Source organism: Ochotona princeps, chromosome 9 (genome assembly GCF_030435755.1).
Source record: "Ochotona princeps isolate mOchPri1 chromosome 9, mOchPri1.hap1, whole genome shotgun sequence".
Lineage (NCBI taxonomy): Eukaryota > Metazoa > Chordata > Mammalia > Lagomorpha > Ochotonidae > Ochotona > Ochotona princeps.
In genome coordinates, this window is record NC_080840.1 from 52,031,895 (window position 1) to 52,051,677 (window position 19,783).

The 19,783-nt window shown below is 41.2% G+C and overlaps 1 protein-coding gene across 4 annotated transcripts in view; it reads right to left on the reverse strand.

Moving 5' to 3' along the window:
- Positions 1-19,783, reverse strand: part of PDE7A (phosphodiesterase 7A) — a 121,369-nt gene that overhangs the window by 35,534 nt on the left and 66,052 nt on the right. The gene's annotated exons all lie outside the window — the stretch shown is intronic.

Genomic DNA, 19,783 nt, shown 5'->3' on the forward strand with positions numbered 1-19,783 from the left:
CAAAGCAATCTGTTTCAAAAGACTAAGTATATGGTCGATTGAACAGACCAAAATCTCTAGAGGGATATTTGGGACTGTTACTGCAGCCTACTGAACGTCAGCTACTTATTGGAAGGCGAGAATGACATGAGCAAGCCTCCAAGTGAATTGTCAGAGAGCAGAAACTTGAAGAAGCCCGGAAAGGGAAAACTGGCACAGTAGAGAATGATGGTCAGGAGCAAAGGGCCCAAGTTAGAGGGAGGCAGGTTCTAGGCTGCTTTTCATTATAAACCACTCTACTACTGCCCAGCAATGATGCCACACTCTGGCTCTCCCTCTGAGTTCCCAGTCTCCTCAACACTTGCCTGCTCCTCTCCCTTCGCTTTCTCAATTTGTTGAGTCTACATTATTGCTGATTGCTACTGGGTGCCTCAAATTTGCAACATGATTTTCCCATACATGATCAAGAGACTAAATCAGTTAAAATGAGTTGAATTAAGATGATTAAGAATGAGTTTATTGGGATGTGTATTTGGTGCAATGGTTAAGATACTGCTTGTGATGCCTGCATCTCACACCCAAGTGACTGGTTCAAGTCCTGGCTCCACTTCTGATCCGGTTTCCTGCTAACATGTACCCTGGGAGGCAGAGATAAAAGCACCTAGGTCTCTGTAGCCCACATGGGAGACCAGTTAAGTTTTGGAATCTAGCATGCTTCAGTGTGGCCAATCTTACCTGCTGTGCAAGACTGAACTGTCTGGAGACTGAACTAGCATATAGAAAATATCTCTGTCTTCCAAATATAATGGAAATACATATCTTTTCTTTCTCTTTTTTTAAAGGAATAAGTTTCCTAAATGCAAGCAGATGAGAAATCTGCACCCTAGTGGGGATGACATCCAGGCATAGGGCAGGTCTAAAAGATACTGATCTTATAAAAATGAAATAACCATCAGAGAACCTTATCTAGGGTTTTCATGAAAGTAATAACATCAACATTTTCAGTTTAAATATTTATCTCAGACTAATCAATCTGTCTATAATAATACAGATCACTAAATAAAACCACCAGTTGTTTGAAAAAGAATATAAAATCGTGAACAGCCAGAAGCTGCATTTCTTGCCAGTTCTGCAGCCCTCCCAGGTTACAGGAGTCTATACAGACCTGGGGACAAAGGGCAAAGACATGAAATGAGAAGCACTGAGCTTAGCTTTCTGTGACAAGCCAAACGGCAACAACTGGAACGGAACTATACAAACACTTATGGACTTGTTGTGACACTTGCAACTACATGACCAGACTGTTTCCCTTTCAATAAGCAGTCACAGTCCTTCCAACAGAATGAATAAACATTTTTGTCTAATGTCAGGATATTATAATTTTTTTAAAGATTTATTCATTTTATTACAGCCAGATATACACAGAGGAGGAGAGACAGAGAGGAAGATCTTCCATCCGATGATTCACTCCCCAAGTGAGCCGCAATGGGCCAATGCGCGCCGATCCAAAGCAGGGAACCAGGAACCTCTTCCGGGTCTCCCACCTGGGTGCAGGGTCCCAATGCATTGGGCCGTCCTCGACTGCTTTCCCAGCCCACAAGCAGGGAGCTGGATGGGAAGTGGAGCTGCTGGGATTAGAACCGGCACCCGTATGGGATCCCGGGGCATTCAAGGCGAGGACTTTAGCCGCTAGGCCACGCCGCCAGGCCCAGGATATTATAATTTTCACAGTACCTTTAATGAGGTAAGATACTCCAATTTTTAAAAATCATTCACTTATTTTATTCATTTTACTTGAAAGTAAGAGTTACAGAGAAAGAGGGAGAGGCAGAGAGATCTTCCTCAGCTGGTTTACTCTCCAAATGGTCCTAATGACCAGAGTTGGGTAGATATGAAGGAAGGAACCAGGAGCTTCTTCTCGGTCTCCCACATAGGCACAAAGACCTAAAGCCTGGGGCTGTCCTCTGCTTCCTTCCAGGCCAGTAGCGGTGAGTTGGATTGGAAGTGGAGCAGCCAAAACTTGAACTTGGGGTCTGCGTGGGATGTTAGCGCCATGTGTGGAGGATTAGTCCAATAAGCCAATCTTCCAAATTAACACTGGTCACTTAGATAATTCTTACTAATACATATAGTCTACTTAACTAAATAAAAAAAAGGTACACTCCCTGGAGAAGAATACTTATTTTGATACAGTAATCCAAGAAATGCTTTTGATCATCGTAAAATAATGTCAACAAGGACTCCCTTCTGTGAAAAAATACTTTCTTAACTGCATAAACTATGCAAACACGTGTAAGTATTATATTCTGATCTATAATATGTAGCTAATTAGTAAGAATACAGAGAGAGAATCAAGATGGTGGCAAAGCGTGCAGACATGTTTGAGATGACAGAAAATTATTAAACAGGGCAAAGAACAAAGAGCAGATTACTAAAAAAGTTAGGGGCCAGGAAGTCAACAGGGAGGTACCTGGAGAACCCCTGGATACAGGGAAGAGACGACGACGGCAGAGCCGTGTTACAGGGAACAGAAAACCCAGCAGCCACCCATGAGCTATGATCCAGACTCCAATGACAACCAGGGATCCAGAGGCGGCCACAGATCAGCCCTTGCAGCAGCCAGGGGGGCGCTTGGGTTCGTGCAGGGAGCTCGGGAGGTGAAGACAGGCTGGGACTAGCCAATCCTGCCGAATACTTTAGCCCAGCAACCCAATGGAAAGGGAGCTGCGGCCTCCGCAGGGCAGACTGGTGGCGGGTCGGAGCTAACAGCACAGGGATCAAACGCTGGGGTGGGCACGTTTCTAGCTAGTCACATCCGGCTGATCTCACAGGGAGGACAGTGCCAGCTTCATGTCCTGCAGGATCTGGGTGGTCCCCGGATTGAAAAGCCAACAGCCCCAGCTCTCTGACAGTGTTCCACCAGGCGCCATATTGTGTGTTTACACAAGATCAGTGCTGCTGATAAACCTGGGACAGTTGGCCTCTCCCTAATCCAGGACACTGATTGAACATAAAAACTGAGGTGTAGAAATGTAGGTAATACATCTTAGAAAACTGCACTAAGGAGAACAATACACCAAACAGGATTGCAATGTCAAAAGTTAAGAGACAGAGGCACAATGAATGTTACTGAAGACTCCCCGGTAGAGGAACAAAAGCCTCTAACACCCTCAGAGTGAACTGAGGCAGACACTGAAAAAATGGGGTACACAGAATTCAGAAAATATAAAGTTTCTGACCAACAGCGAGAAGCACATTATACAAGAATTCAAAGAATTTAAAGAATTTGTTACACAGCCAATGAATCTAATGAAAGCTGACATTTCAGAAGTTAAGAATATAGAGGAGCAGGGCTCTCGCAAGATGGCCGACATAGGAGGAAGACTGTGAGAGAGCTCACAGACAGAGAGGGCTAGAACGCGACAAAAGCGTAAGTGGAGCAGCATAGAACTACAGGGAGAAGAACGTGAAGTTCCCTGGACAGTGTGGAGCCAAAAAAATCCATACAACTCGGAAGAGCAACCAGGGAAAAACAAAGCAAAGGACAGGGAAGACGACTTTCCGCTCCTGACCTGCTGAGTCACCTCTGAGTGCAGACGCTGAAAGCCGCAGAACCCACCCAAAGACCGACCTGAAGACGCTGTGGCCGTGAGGACCGGAGGTGATTGGGACCCGCTGGCATCTGCTCACCCTGGTCACCAGGACTCGCCAGGACCTGCCCCGCTGCGGACACCAGGACCCTGAATCACCGGGACCCGCCGGCATCTGCCCACCCTGGTCGCCAACCCCCGGGACCTGCACCAGCCGCAGCCTCCAGGCTCCATCGCGACCCGCGGAGACCAGCAACGGATGCAGCAATCGGGAGACGCACTGGCGGCCAGGATTCCCACCAGAGGAAGAGGCAGACTGCAAGAACCTGAGGTTTGAGTGAGTTGGGTGGGGACAGTGGTGGGTTGGAGGCTTCGGGAGTTGGCCCCCCAGGGGCACGGACAGAGCCTGAACACAATTGGTCTCCCCGCCCCTCCCCCCCCAGGCTCCAGCCTCTAGAGACACAGGGCGAGTGCCTTGAGACTGCCAAAACTGTGTCTGGGAGAAAGGCAAAAGGCACACTGGATACTCCCCTGTGCCTTTGCGGTGTGGCACTCAGCTGGGCGGTGCTATCCCACAGGAACCCAAGCACGCCTCTGGGCTGGGCAGTTCCCTGCTAGCGCAGGGGCGGTCGGTCCCCTGCAAGTGCTGGGGTGGGCGGACCTGCGCAGGAGGCGTTTCCAGAGAGCACCTGGAACACGCCCTATAGTCCCTTGCTCCGAGCCCTGTGATCCAGTAAACAGGGTGCGCGCACAGAGAGTGCCTTCACTCCCCCACGCCCTGTGGTAGCATACCTGTAGGGCACGAGCTGAGAGTGCGCTTTGAATCCTCTGGGCCCTGGAAGAGGCGCCCTGAGGTCCAGTGTTCTGGAGACGCACCAAAAGTGCCTTGAAAATTCCCACACCCTGCTACTCCACGCCTGCAGACTCCGATCTCTACAGGATAGTGCTTGGAGACCCCTCAGCACACTGGTGCCTAGGTCTCTCAAAAAAGAAACACTAACACAATGGGAAGAAATACCAGAAAAGGTAATGATCCAGATGAGAGTGCCAACACCCTACCAATAAAGGATCGAAAGCCAATGTCTATTTCGGAGATGCGAGATGAAGACATAGAAGATCTACCAGACAAGGAATTCAAAAAAATAATGTTAAAATATGTCAGAGACAATGAGAAGAATTGGGAGGACTTCAAGGAATTCAAGAACCACATAGCCTCAGAAATACAACAAATGAAAAGTAAAATCCTTGACTTAGAGCACAAAATTGAGAGCCTAACCAACAGAACAAATACAGCAGAAGAGAGGATCTCTGAAACGGAAGACACACAAAACGAACACACCCAGTTCATGAAACAGCTGGAGACAAGTCTGAACAAAGCCAATAAGACCATACAAGAAATGAAAGACAACCTCAGAAAATCGAATATTAGGATTATTGGCCTTCCTGAAGGAGCGGAAAAAGAATCAGGAATGCAAATGGTGCTCGACGAAATTATACAGGAAAACTTTCAAAACACTTGGAACATGAATCCAGCTCAAATCCAGGACGGTCAGAGGACTCCCAGCAGATATGACCCAAAGCGATCTTCACCCAGACATATGGTGCTCAAGTTCCACTCCAACGAAGACAAAGAAAGAATCCTGAGACAAGTACGAAGCAGAGAAAAGATCACATACCGGGGAAAACCAATCAGGATCACGGCTGACTTTTCTGAAGAGACCTTACAAGCAAGAAGAGAATGGACAAAGATCTTCCAAATCCTGAATCAGAACAACTGTCAACCAAGACTATTGTACCCAGCAAAGATCTCATTCGTATTTGAGAACGAAATCAAATACTTCCACAGCAAAGAGAAATTAGAAGAATATGCCAGCACAAAACCAGCTCTACAAAATCTCCTTAGAAATGCACTAATTCCAGAAAAAAAGGAGGTGAATCATAAGCAAAGATGGCAAACAGGAAGGTCTCCCCACTAAAGTCCACACAAGGAAGGGCAATAACACAGATATCAACACCCACAAAAACAAGTATGGCAGGGCAAAATCACAACCTCTCAATTTTAACTCTCAACACAAATGGCCTGAACTCACCAATCAAAAGGCATAGATTAACAGAATGGATTATCAAACAGCACCCAACTATCTGTTGCCTACAAGAGACACATCTAACCAGAAGAGATTCAAAGAAGCTGAAAGTGAAAGGTTGGAAACAGATATTTCAGGCTGGGGTAGCTGTCTTAATTTCAGATGATGTGGACTTCAATCTGACACACATCAAAAAGGACAGGGAAGGACATTATATATTGGTGAAGGGACTGATCCATCAGGAAGTAATTACCATTGTGAACATATATGCACCAAATTCAAACGCACCTAGCTACGTGAAGCAATTACTCACGGACTTAAGGGGAGACATAGATATGCACACAATAATAGTGGGTGATCTTAACAACCCACTAACAACTATAGACAGATCAACAAAACAAAAACTCAACAAAGAAACAACAGAACTCATACAAACAATAGAACAACTGGACTTGGTTGACATTTATAGAATTTTTTACCCTAAGGCCACAGATTATACATTTTTTTCAGCAGTGCATGGCACCTTCTCCAGGATCGACCACATGATAGGACACAAAGCAAACCTAAATAACTTCAAAAAGATAGGAATCATACCATGTACCCTCTCAGACCACCACGGAATGAAGCTGGAAATCAGCAATTCAAAATGCCCCAGGAAATACAGAAACTCTTGGAGGCTGAACAATATGCTACTAAACGAACAATGGATCAGAGAAGAAATTAAAGATGAGATCAAAAAATTTATGGAAACCAATGAAAACTCTGACACAACATTCCAAAATTTGTGGGACACTGCCAAAGCAGTGCTACGGGGTAAACTCATCGCAATTGGAGCTCATGTCAAGGCCCAAGAGAGGCGCCAAATACAGGAACTAAACACACACCTCCAGGAACTGGAAAAACAACAGCAGAAGAGCCCCACACACAATAGGAAACAAGAAATCATCAAAACAAGGGAGGAAATCAACCAGATAGAAATAAAAAAAACCATACACAAAATCAATGAATCAAAAAGCTGGTTTTTTGAGAAGATAAACAAGATAGACACTCCACTGGCCCAACTGACAAAGAAAAAACAAGAGAAGGCAAGAATTAACAGCATCAAAGATGAAAAAGGCAACATAACAACAGACACCGCATCCATTAAGGCCATAATCAGAAATTACTACAAAGCACTGTACTCCAACAAATCAGAAGATCACCAAGAAATGGAAAAGTTCTTAGACTTCTACCACTTGCCAAAACTTAGCCCAGAGGCAACAAACGACCTGAACAAACCCATAACTGAAGTAGAGATTGAATCAGTGATTAAAAACCTCCCAACAAGGAAAAGCCCAGGCCCAGACGGCTTCACTCCAGAATTCTACAAAACATTCCGAACAGAGCTGACCCCAATCCTCTACAAACTCTTCAAAACAATAGAAAAAGAGGCAACCCTTCCAAACTCATTCTATGAAGCCAACATTACCTTAATCCCAAAACCAGACAGAGAACTAACAGAGAAGGAAAACTACAGACCTATCTCTTTGATGAACATTGATGCTAAGATTCTCAACAAAATCCTAGCCAACAGAATTCAAAAACACATCAGACAGATCATTCATCCAGATCAACTAGGATTCATCCCTGGAATGCAGGGATGGTTCAACATTCGAAAATCTATAAATGTGATACACCACATCCAAAAACTGAAAAACAAGAATCACATGATAGTATCAATAGATGCGGAAAAAGCTTTCGACAAAATCCAACATCACTTCCTACTAAAAACCCTAACCAAGGTAGGCATAGATGGAAAAATCCACAACATAATTAAAGCAATATATGAAAAACCCAACGCCAGCATCATACTGAATGGAGAAAAGCTGGAACCCTTCCCACTGAGATCTGGAACAAGACAGGGATGTCCACTTTCTCCACTACTATTCAACATAGTCCTAGAGGTACTCGCTGAGGCCATAAGACAAGAAAAAGAAATCAGAGGAATCCAAATGGGAAACGAAGAAGTCAAGCTCTCACTATACGCAGATGATATGATTCTTTATGTAGAAGAGCCAAGAGACTCAATACAGAGACTGCTAGAACTTGTACGAGAGTTTGGTAGAGTGGCAGGGTACAAAATTAATGAACAAAAATCAACAGCCATAGTGTATGCGAACAGCCCCAAGATGGAAAAAGACTTAACCAGCAAGATACCATTCAAAATAACAGAGAAAAGTATGAAATATCTGGGAATAAATCTAACCAAAAATGTAGAAGACTTATTTGAAGAAAACTACAATCTGCTTAAAAAAGAAATTGAACAAGACCTCAAAAGATGGAGTAATATCCCATGCTCCTGGATAGGTAAAATCAATATCATTAAAATGTCTATACTGCCAAAAGCAATATATACATTCAACGCAATCCCAATCAAATTGCCCAAAATATTCTTCATGGAACTGGAAACAATGATCCAAAGGTTCATCTGGAAGCACAAAAAACCACGGATAGTTAGAACTATCCTGAAGAACAGGAAGTTAGCAGGGGGAATCACAGTTCCGGACCTCTGGACATACTATAGGGCAGTGGTTATCAAAACAGCGTGGTACTGGCACAAAGATAGAGAGGAAGATCAATGGAGCAGAATAGAAACGCCAGAAGGAAACCCACACAGATACAGCCAAATAATCTTTGACAAAAAGACAAACGACAACCCAGGCAAATGGGAAGGTCTGTTCAATAAATGCTGCTGGGACAACTGGTTGATAGCCTGCAGAAACAAAAAAATAGATCCACATCTCTCACCATACACTAAGATCAGATCTAAATGGATAACAGATCTAAACCTACATCCAGAAACCTTCAAACTTTTGGAAGAAAATGTTGGAAACACACTGGAACACTTAGGGGTAGGCCCTCACTTCCTAAAAAAGACTCCAGATGCAGTAGAAATCAAGACCAAAATAAACAATTGGGACCTCATCAAACTAAGAAGCTTCTGTACAGCTAGAGAAACAATCAACAAAGTAAAAAGGCAACCCACAGAATGGGAGAAGATCTTCGCACACGACATAGGTGACAGAGGGCTAATCTCCAGAATATACAAAGAGCTACAAAACAACCAAAATGTCAAAACAAACAACCCACTCAAGAAATGGGCACGGGAAATGGGCAGACACTTCACAAAGGAACAAACCCAAATGGCAAATAAACATATGAAAAAATGCTCAAGTTCCCTGGCAATAAGGGAAATCCAAATTAAAACATCAATGAGGTACCACCTAACGCCAGTAAGACTGGCCCACATGAATAAAAGCACCAACGACACTTGTTGGCGAGGTTGCGGGGAAAAGGGAACCCTACTCCACTGCTGGTGGGGCTGCAGGCTGGTACAGCCTCTATGGAAATCAGTATGGAGAATATTCAAACAACTCAAATTCAACATACCGTATGATCCAACAATAGCACTCCTAGGAATATATCCAGAACACTTGTTCTATGAGAAACCAACATGTACTCCTATGTTCATAGCAGCACAATCAGTAATTGCAAAAACATGGAAACAACCAAAATGCCCATCAAAAGAGGATTGGATAAGAAAGCTATGGTTCATCTACTCCATGGAATACTACTCAGCTATTAAAAAAAACAAAATGCAGTTCTTTGTGGCCAAATGGGCCAAACTGGAAACCATAATGCTAAGGGAAATGAGCCAATCACAAAAGGTTAAATACCACATGTTTGCCTTAATTTAAGATGATATGATGTTATGTATAACATGTTATGTTTTGAATGTTATATGTTGTGTATAAACTAAAATTGAAGTATAGGTGAGGTGGTCACAGAAGGTGGCTGGGAACCCGCATTTACTTTTAACATATTGGTTACTCATTACTATGTCAATTAATTCCATAATGATGTAAATTTTTGCTGATGGTATGTTGGAGCTTTCAATTGACTGGGATGATACTCTGCTGGCTCTGTCATCAGACCAGAGAGGGTATACCTAAGAAACCGTTGAACTTGACGGGACAATAAGATGCTGGACTCTATGTTTGGTATACGCTTGCAATGGGGAAATCTCAACTGAACTTGAGCTGTGGTTATGCAATAAGGTGGAGGAATCCACCATGGTGGGAGGGTTTGGGGAGGGGTGGGGAGAACCCAAGTATCTATGTAACTGTGTCACATAATACAATGTAATTACTGAAGTTAAATAATAAATAATTAAAAAAAAAAAAAAAAAAGAATACAGAGGAGCAAATTAAATGTACAGTGGAGAGTCTAAAAAATAGAATGAATGAAGCAGAAGAAAGAATATCAGAATTGGAAGATATTTCCTGTCACCAGCAAGAAATAAACAAAAAGCTGGAAGCAGAGCTAGGCCAAGCTAAAAAATAATTAAAAGATACAATTAAAAGGCCCAACATAAGAATTATGGGAGTTTCAGAACGCACAGAAAGAGCAACTGGGATTAAAGGTGTATTCAATGAAATAATACACGGAAATTTCTAGAGAAAGAATTGGGAAACAACATCCAGGAGGGGCACAGGACTCCCAACATGATTGACAAAAAGCGACCTTCATCAAGGCATGTGATAATCAAGCTCTCCTCAGTTGAACACAAGGAAAAAAATCCTCAAACATGCATGTGACAAAAATCAAGTGACTTATAGAGGAGCCCCATTCAAACTCACTGCTGACCTCTCAGAGGAAACACTATAGGCCAGGAGGGAATAGAGTGACATATTCCAGACCACCCCCCACCAAAAAAAATGGATAGTAGAAAGTAAACATACCAGTCAAAATAGTACTTGGAGACCTGCCTCCTATTTTGGAATCCTTGGATTTGAATTGTGGCTGTACTCTGGGGTTTTACAGCTTCTTGCTACATTATGCCTTAATGAGACAACATAGGACCACTCAACTAGTTGAGTCTTAGTCACTCACCGGAAAGGTTTGGAATCAGTTCCTAAGGGGAGACAAATGGCGGGTCCAGCGGCGTGGCCTAGCAGCTAAAGTACTCGCCTTGAATGCGCTGGCATCCCATATGGACATCGGTTCTAATCCTACCAGATCCACTTCCCATCCAGCTGCCTGCTTGTGGCCTGGGAAAGCAGTCAAGGATGGCCCAAAGCCTTGAGACCCTGCACTCAAGTAGGAGGGACGTTCCTGGTTCCCTGATTCGGATCGGCACAGCACCGGCCTTTGTGGTCACTTGGGGAGTGAACCATCAGAGGAAAGATCTTCCTCTCTGTCTCTCCGCCTTTATGTGTACTGGACTTTCCAATAAAAATTAATAAATCTTTTTAAAAAAAAAAAGGGAAAAAAGAATACAAACAAGGGTCAAAGGATGCTTCAGAAAACTACAGAAGAATATGAGGAAACTTTTTTGTTAGCATAAAGACTCCACTAAAAGTATCAAAGACATACTTCCCACATGCAAAAAGAAAGCTAGTTTAGAATGAAAGCTTCTGTATGACCCATTTATCTCAGGAAAGACTTAACTTAGACATTATGGTAGATTTTGTTAATTAAAGCAGAATCATTATCACAAAGCTACCAGACTAACCTTGAATATGGATTTACCTCAGTACTTTGGGAAATGTTCCTTGGCAAAGAGGGTTCAAGAACATCAATATCCTCCATTGTTTTTAACCACGAGTACAAATGAGTCTCATCATTTCTTTCCCAACTACAGAACTTGAAAATATAAACCAATGATTTTTAAATAAGTGCGTACATTCATAACACCAGTTTAAAAACTTGGAAAGAAAAACAGTACAGAGAAAAAAACCTCTTTGTTCCTATTTGCCATTGTTAACATTTGTAGTTTGTGTGTGTATGTGTGTGCATATGTGTGTCTGTACAAATTTTAAATTTTTTTTCTAAACACTGAGGGAAAGTTAGAAATATTCTGGTCCTTTGCGCAAAACATATAATTATTCTCTTCAAACATTTCTAGTGGTGAAGTCAGAGACAAAAAAGTTGCTTCAAGTTCCCCATACATATTGTCAAAGTGCTTTCCAGAATGTTCACAACAATTTGGACTGTCATCGCCTGTACCTCAGCCGATTATTCAACTTTCTAATTTGATAGGAATTTGTTTGCTTAACAGTAAGGTTGATTATTTCTGCCAGTTACTGTGCTTTGGTGTTCAACTTTCTTCTTTTGCCTCTTTATAGCTTTTAAAAAAGATTCTTAAAGGTCAAAGTTACCTGAAATGAAAAGGCCTAAGGCAAATTGTACTGTGAGGATAAATTTATAGGCTGGGAGAAAACAACAATTACAACAAAAAACAATCAAAAGCACAAAAACTCAAAGCAATCAACAGTGATATCTCTACACAGAGACTACTGCTGAAGTCCTTGCTGGCTTTGGGGCCTGTAACTAACTACTCCCCAGCTGGCCTGGGACTTTGCTGATAGTTACCTCACCAAAGAATGCAAGTTCATAATGCAGACTCAAACGTTGCTTACAATACACTGCACATTTAAAAATATTAAAGGACTCAACCTTGCAGTGCAGATGTCTAATTTCCAGGCAAATTTCTTACGTTCTACATGAGAAAAAGCATAATCCAGAAACAAAACTATCCTATAATCTCCTGCCACACACCAAAATCAGTGGCATTTCACAGATATAATACACAGAAGAAATGCAAAAATTATAAACAAATCTATGCAAGTATTTTTAAAATGTCTTTAACCTAATGATATGTATCTTTCCTCTATATTTTATGCTTTTCTACTCTTAAAACTAAACCTGGATACAGAGTAGAGGATGAGACAAGCACTGAATTCTTTAAAGCACAGATGATGGGAGAATTTCAGAACAATCTCAAACAAGAAAGCAGTAAGAGTTAAGTAGGTAAGCCTTACACAGCTACTTCTGGATGCAAAATACGCAGTATTTAATCACAGCCTGGATTTAAGAAGTGAAAAAAAGGAGCAACGTTTTTACAATAGGGAAATTGATAATGAGTTTAAGGAAAAGAGGTGCACAGAAAAATGTGAGTTGACGAAGACAGAAAAACTCACTTTGGTAAGTTTCGTAGCTATCTAAAATTTCACAATCAGAGTATCTAGAAACTATTTTTATTTCAATCTGCATATAAGTTTTTTGTGTCACTGTAAAAACAATCTTATTTTTAATTATATGCAAGAGAAGAGAAACCATATTATAGTCTTTTCAAAGCTTTAGTATCTTGGGAGGTTTAAACAGAGCTGCAAAGTCCTAGAGTGTAAGTGAATGTGTATGTGACCTAATTCACAGGTGTCCTAATCAAAGAGCACTCTCCAAGCAAGTAGGACTACAGAACAACTGCTGACTCTATGAAAATCAAGTCCTTATTCCTGCCAACAGCATGAGGGTGAATTAGACACTGACTAGGAAGAAACTTGGAGGTTCAGGCCAGAGAGTGACAGTCCTCTAGTCTGAAGCAGTTTAGAGTTCACAGCGTATGCGTTCACACTTAGTGTGCAATTAGGGAAAAGCTTATAGGCCAACTTCTGCAGAGAACAAGTTCAGGCAAACCTGCACAACAATCACAGATGCTGAAGACAATGGCTTGAAGACAGCTAACAGGCTTAGTCATTCCAAAGCATGTGCTCACTCCTGATTAAATCACACGCCACAAAAACACTCTAATGGGGGTGGGTGTTTGGCACAGTGGCAGAGATGCCACTTTGGATGCCTGTACCCTGTATCAGACTGCCTAGTTCAAGTTGTGGCTGTGTTCCGAATTCTTGCTTCATGCTAATGTGTAATCCAGAAGGCAGCAGGTTCCTGCCACCTATGTGGAAGACTTCTGAGCTCCCAGACTCATCCTGGTCCAGCTCAAGCTGCTGTGGGCATCTGGTAGAGTGAGCCAGTGGAGAATCTGTCTGTCTGTAGGTATCTTAAATAATTTACAAATTTAACAAAATAAATACATACATTAAAAGTGTCAAAGAATTATGAGCTATGTAATATGCAGAATCTATCAATACCAAAGGACAACTCATTTTTTTCCCCTTCAGTAGCAAAACAAACTCCAAATCATATTCTCAGCTGAACTACAGGACCAATTCCACAGTGACAGTTAATCTCCAGCTCCGAGGCTAAGCATGTGGCCCAGCTGTTAAAATGCTACTTGGGACACCCACACCCACTGCCAGGCCTGTGTTTGGGCCCTGGTTGTGTTCCTGACTGCAGCTTCCTGCTGGTGCCCACCCTGGGAGCCAGTGGTCATGCTACAGGTACTTGGGTTTCATCATCAGTACAGCAGACCTCACTGGAGCGCCTGGCTCCTGCCATTATCCTGACCCTGCCTGGACTTTGGTAGGCATTTAGAGAATGAACTAGAAAACGGGAGATTTCTGTCTCTTTCTCTACCTTTCAAATTAACCAATAAAGAACTTAAAATACACATTTGTATATGTATGTGTGTGTGTGTGTGCATTTTATTTGAAAGAGAAAGTCAGAGAGAAAAGGAGAGACAGAGGCAGAGGTCTTTCTTCTGCTAGTTTACTTTCCAAATGGCTGCAATGGCGAAGACTGGGCCAGGCCAAAGCCAGGAGACAAGAACTTCTTCTAGGTTTCCCCTGTGGGCACAGGACAAGCTAGGTGATCCTCCACTGCTTTCCCAGGAGCACCAGGAGGGTTTGCATCAGAAGTGGAGCAGTCAGGAATCAAATTCGAGCCTATATGGGATGCTGGCACTGCAGGTGGCAGCTTTGCTCATTAAACCACAGCTCTGGCTGCTCCCCTATATGTATGAGTTATCAACAAATAACACACCCATGTGAATCAAATTTAAGAGGTCTGCAAAAGAATGTTTCTTTCCATTTCTGTGTCATCAAGCCATCCACTCTCCTTCTGCATGCAACATCATCAATTTCTACTGTATTGTTACAGAAAAAAATCAATCACTATTGCTTCCTTCATGAGGGCTGAAGTATGATTCTTTCATGCTTTTGGAATTCATTTATTTAACATTTAATCATTTTTAGCTGGCATTTACAGTGACACTATTCCATTTGCCGGTAAAAAAGTCAGATTTGCTTCACGAAATTACTTTGAATAATTTCTTTTTTAGATATGGAACAGGTTTAAAAAACTTTGAAACTATGCATCTTTGGAAGACTTTGAAGAGGGACCAACATCATAGCACAGGGGGTAAAGTCTCATTCCACTGGGGCTCATTTCCTGCTCCAGCAGCTCCACTTCTAATCTAGCTCTGTGCTAATGCACTGGGGAAAGCATGGGCAGATGACCCAAGTCCTTGGATCCCTGCCACCCATGTCAGAGACATGGAGGAGGGCCCTGGCTCCTGACGTCAGCATGGCTCAGAACTGGCTACTGTAATGACCTGGGGTGTAAACCAGCAAACAGAAGATCTTTCTCTAACTTTTTCAACTATACAAAATATACCCTAAAAAAAGGAAAAAAAAAAAAAAAAAGAAAACCCTCAAAAATTTGCTTATGAAAATCTTTGCCCTTCAGGCTTTTAGAGAAGTAAGCCACATGTAACTTTCTCTAACATGCTGGTTCTCAGAACTCTGAGATTACTGATTACTGATTGTCCCAAAGACCTGCAGTTGATGTGGATTTTGGCTACTCATGTTCAAAACATCACAACAGAAACTTTAAAAAATTTTATTATTTAAATATTTAATTTAGAAAATTTTTATATTAAAAACTAATATACATGCTATTAAATACTAATTACTTAAATGGAACTGAATACATAATTTACTTCACATAATTTAAGAATCTCACATTAGCATAAACAGCATTTGATTAAAAAACTATATTTTCTGGGCCCGGTGCAATGGCCTAGTGGCTAAAGTCCCCGCCTTTCACATACCAGCATCCCATATGGGCACCAGTTCATGTCCTGGCAGCCTTGCTTCCCATCCAGCTCCCTACTTGTGGCCTGGGAAGGCAGTTGAGGACAGCCCAAAGCCTTGGGACCCTGCACCCATGTGGGAGACGTGGAAGAGGCTCTGGGCTCCTGGCTTCGGGTTGGCTCAGCTCTAGCCATTGCAGCACATGGGGAGTGAATCAGCAAACGATTTTTCTTTCTTTCTCTCTCTCTGCGTATCTGCCTCTCCAATTAAAACCAAACCAAACCAAACCTGCATTTTTCAAAAACAAAACCAAAAAAATTTAGTAAGAATTGCATCTCTCTTCAATGGCTGCTATGTTTTATATCTGCTATTAACACTCAAAGAGTTCAGATATCAGATATGATGAATCCTCAAAAAGTTTCACTGCCCCCATGAGTGATAAGCAGGCATACTCAAACATCTTAGAATTATTACAAAAAAACTTTTAACCTGAAAGTCCATCCAAAGAGTGCTAGAAACTTTAGATTACACTTTTGGGCATTGCTAGATTAGTTTGTCTATATTTCCTGCATTCAGCTTTGATACACTACAATTTCTAAGAAATTTTTTTGGGAGTGGAATGTTGTACAGCAGAATAAGCTATTACCTGTGATGCCAGTATCCCACAGATGTACAGGTTTGAGTCCTGAGTGCTCCATTTCCAATTCAATTCCCTGTTAATGTGCCTAGGAAAGTCCCATAAGTTGACCCCTATGATTTGGTCACATGGCAAACACCGGGGGCTCTCCATGCTCCTTGCTTCAGCATGGCTCAAAGGGCCATGTTAAAGCTGCTAGAGGGCTGTTAGAGACACCTGGGTTGAAAGTTTTCTCTCCCTGGAACTCTGCCATTCAAGTTAATAAATAAATATCTTCTTCTCAAAAAAGAATAAAATTTCCTGGATTATAAAGGTTTTCAAATATTTTTAGAGCCACACAAAGTAGTCTTCTTTCAAAAAAATATTTAATTTTTTAATTTGAATGGCATAAGCCAGAGAGAGAGGGAGAAACAGAATTAACAATCCACTCTCTGGTTCACTTTCAAAGTCCCAAGCAACCAGAACTGGCTAGAATGAACCAAAGACCTAAGAGCTGCATCTGGATCTCCCTGAGTAGTGGCAGAGGCACAAGCACCTGTGCCACCATCTGCCACCTCCCAAGATGCATTAATAGGAAGCTGTATCAGTACAATGGTCAGGACTTGAATGGGCACTCCCATGTGGGATACAAGTTGCCTACAACCCATTGAACCACAGCATGTGCCCTAAATCTGTGGGACCTTCTTTTCCAGTTTTTCCATTCTGCATGCATCCATGTAATCCTTTTGTGTTAGCTAACACTGTTGTAAACAAGCTCTTAGTTTACTTGTCAGTTCTATTTTTATTTAACTTGTCTAGTTCACTGACTTTTTAAACAGTCTTTACTGTTTCCTTCATCTTTTCTTAGCTGACTTCCTTGCTCTTTCTAAGTTGAACTAGGCTGACTTTTCTTAGCCGGTTAGCTATTCTTAGCTGACTTATTTCATTCCTTCTTGTTTCTGAAAATATATATATATATTTTTTAAAGTTTTTTTTTATTTGAAAGTTACAGAGAAATACAAACACACAAGATAGAGGTCTTCAGTCTTCTGGTTCAATACCCAAGTGGCTGCCACAGCCAGGTGTGCACCAGTCCGAAGCCAGGAGCTTCATCTGGGTTTCCAAGGTGGGGAAAGGGACCAAGCACTTGGACCATTTTTCACTGCTTTTCTCAGATCACTGGCAAGGAATTGGATCGTAAATGGAACATCCCACACCTCCCAGTGCTTCTATGGGATGCTGGTATCACAAGTAATAACTACCTTTTATATCACAATACAAGCTCCAAAATCAGTATTTTTAAGGCCATTAATTTTTCTGCTTTAGATGAATTTCACAGTTCTCCTATTTGGTCTGCTCCATAGCTTCCGTGCTCCTATTTTCCCTGTCAGCTCTTTATGTTTTTTTTCTTTGCAGCAAAGCTCTGTTCTAAAATGACTCTGTATTAGCTGCATCTACTTCCTATTTTCCTGTTCTTCATGAAGTCCTCTGTAACTCCAGGCTTCACTAACCACCACTACACATCTGCCAAACTCTGATGTTTCATGTATGATGTGAATAGGAGTAGAGTACACTTCCTTTCCCTTTTCCCTCCTCCATGGGTACACAACCTGGCTTACCACCATTTATGTTCTACCCACTGCATTACCACATTTATCCCAAATCGAACACTCATGTGGTGATTCTACGCCACATAACGCACCATCCTCTGAACTACCATCACCCTGACTCAATCATTACAACTTAGAATGTGAATGTGTTTTGATATCTAGTAGAGGTAAATTTTACAACTGGGTTGTTGTTTCTGATTGTGTTGGCTATTCGTTTCTTTGCTTCTTGCAAAGTTTAGAATCAGCTTGATTAAAAAAAAAGACAAAAAGACAAAAGATCATGTTGTAGCTGTCATTGTGGTTCACTATGCAGATGTATTTCAGAAAAACTGGCATTTAATAATAGTCAATCTTTCAAAACATGAGCAAAAGTATGTTTCCATTTACTTAAGACTTTTTATGCTTTCTTTGTAATGTATCATTGGTTTCCCAGCAATCAAACACATTTTCATTGAGATTTATCCCTACAAATTCCTGTTGTTTTATACAAACCTAAATTATATTTTATCTTAATGTTGCCAATAACTGCTTTATAGAAATACAACTATATACTGATTTCTCAGCAAGTGTGCTAAATTCATTTATGATTAATCCAAGTAATTTTCTGGGTACCTAACTATGTCACATATAAATAAAATCATCTTATTTTTCAGCAATTGGTCTTACTGGTATTTAACATGTTCATTTGTTATATAGTGTATGGGTCTATCTGATGCAGTGAATTACATCAATTGCTTTTTAATGGAAAAGCAACCTTACAGTCCTACCCAAACACAAATTGGGTCAAAACAAATATAATAATTTGTTAATATGAATACTTTCTTACGTATTATTTATTGAATCTGATAATATGCAGTTAAGCTGTTCTATCTGTATTCAAGCGATGTGGTTGTAATTTTTCAGAGATCTCTTAGCCATTATCTCTTCAAAGATTAAAAAAAAAATCTCTGCTACATGCTCTCTCTCTTCTCCGTTTTCAACACATTTCACATAAGATGAAAAATGGAAGGTAAGGTAATTTTTTTTTAACCTCACTCCCTCTGATAAGTTGGGTCTGGAATCTAAACCCCTCTCTTCATGAGTCTTAATCCTCTCTTCAGGGTTAAGTTTATAGTTAGCAGCCTTAAGGGAAGAGTAACACCCCTCTCCTGCCGAAAGCTAGATGCGCAGATCACACTGAGGTCAAACTGGATTACGACCTCGCAAACCTGGGACTTATTTCTAAAGTGTAACACCATGGGTTCCAGCCTAAACACTGAGGGTAGCATCTATCCTCCAACCTTGTGGGGCTCTAGACACGTGCTTTTGTTTCTCTAGTCATAGGTGTTTGTCAAAAGCTCTGCTCTGCTTCTCCCCCACCTTCCTGATGCTCCACACGGGCTGTCAAGAAGGGTGGCCAGGTCTGCCAAGCTCACTGCCGGACAAGTGCCACTTCTGGTAAGTGCCAACATACGTTTTTTATATTTTGTCCAGTTTTTCACATTCTCTTAGTAGAATGTTAGTCCAAATTACCTTATCCAACATTATTGGAAGTGGAACTTCTCCAGAAACAGATTTAATGTGTTTAATATTTAAGGAATTTAGATGTTATGCTTATTTCCTTGTTTCCTGCCATTACGGGCCCAGACCCACACAGAACATTGTAAAGTATGCATTCTATCAAACATGCTTAAAGATGATGTGCATTTCTAAGAAAGCCAAAAATGGAACACTCTGTGAAGCTATCAAAACACTTTTTAACATTTCTTTTAGGTAAAACATTTAATCCGGGATAGTAATAACAAAACATTTGCAATAAATAACTCTAGATAATGTATTTTAAAAGATAAAAATGTACCAAAGTCATTAAGTTAGAAAAAAGCTTTATTAGCTTTAATGTTAAATTCCTTTCTCTTCTAATTGCTCCAAATCACTTATTAACATTATCTAGATATAAGATGTTACTATGTTTCTCAAACATTCTAAACATAATATAGCTTTTGTTCTTTTTTTTTGTTTTAAAGATTTATTTTATTTTTATTACAAAGTCAGATCTACTGAGAGGAGGAGAGACAGAGAGGAAGTGGAGCTGCCGGGATTAGAACCAGCG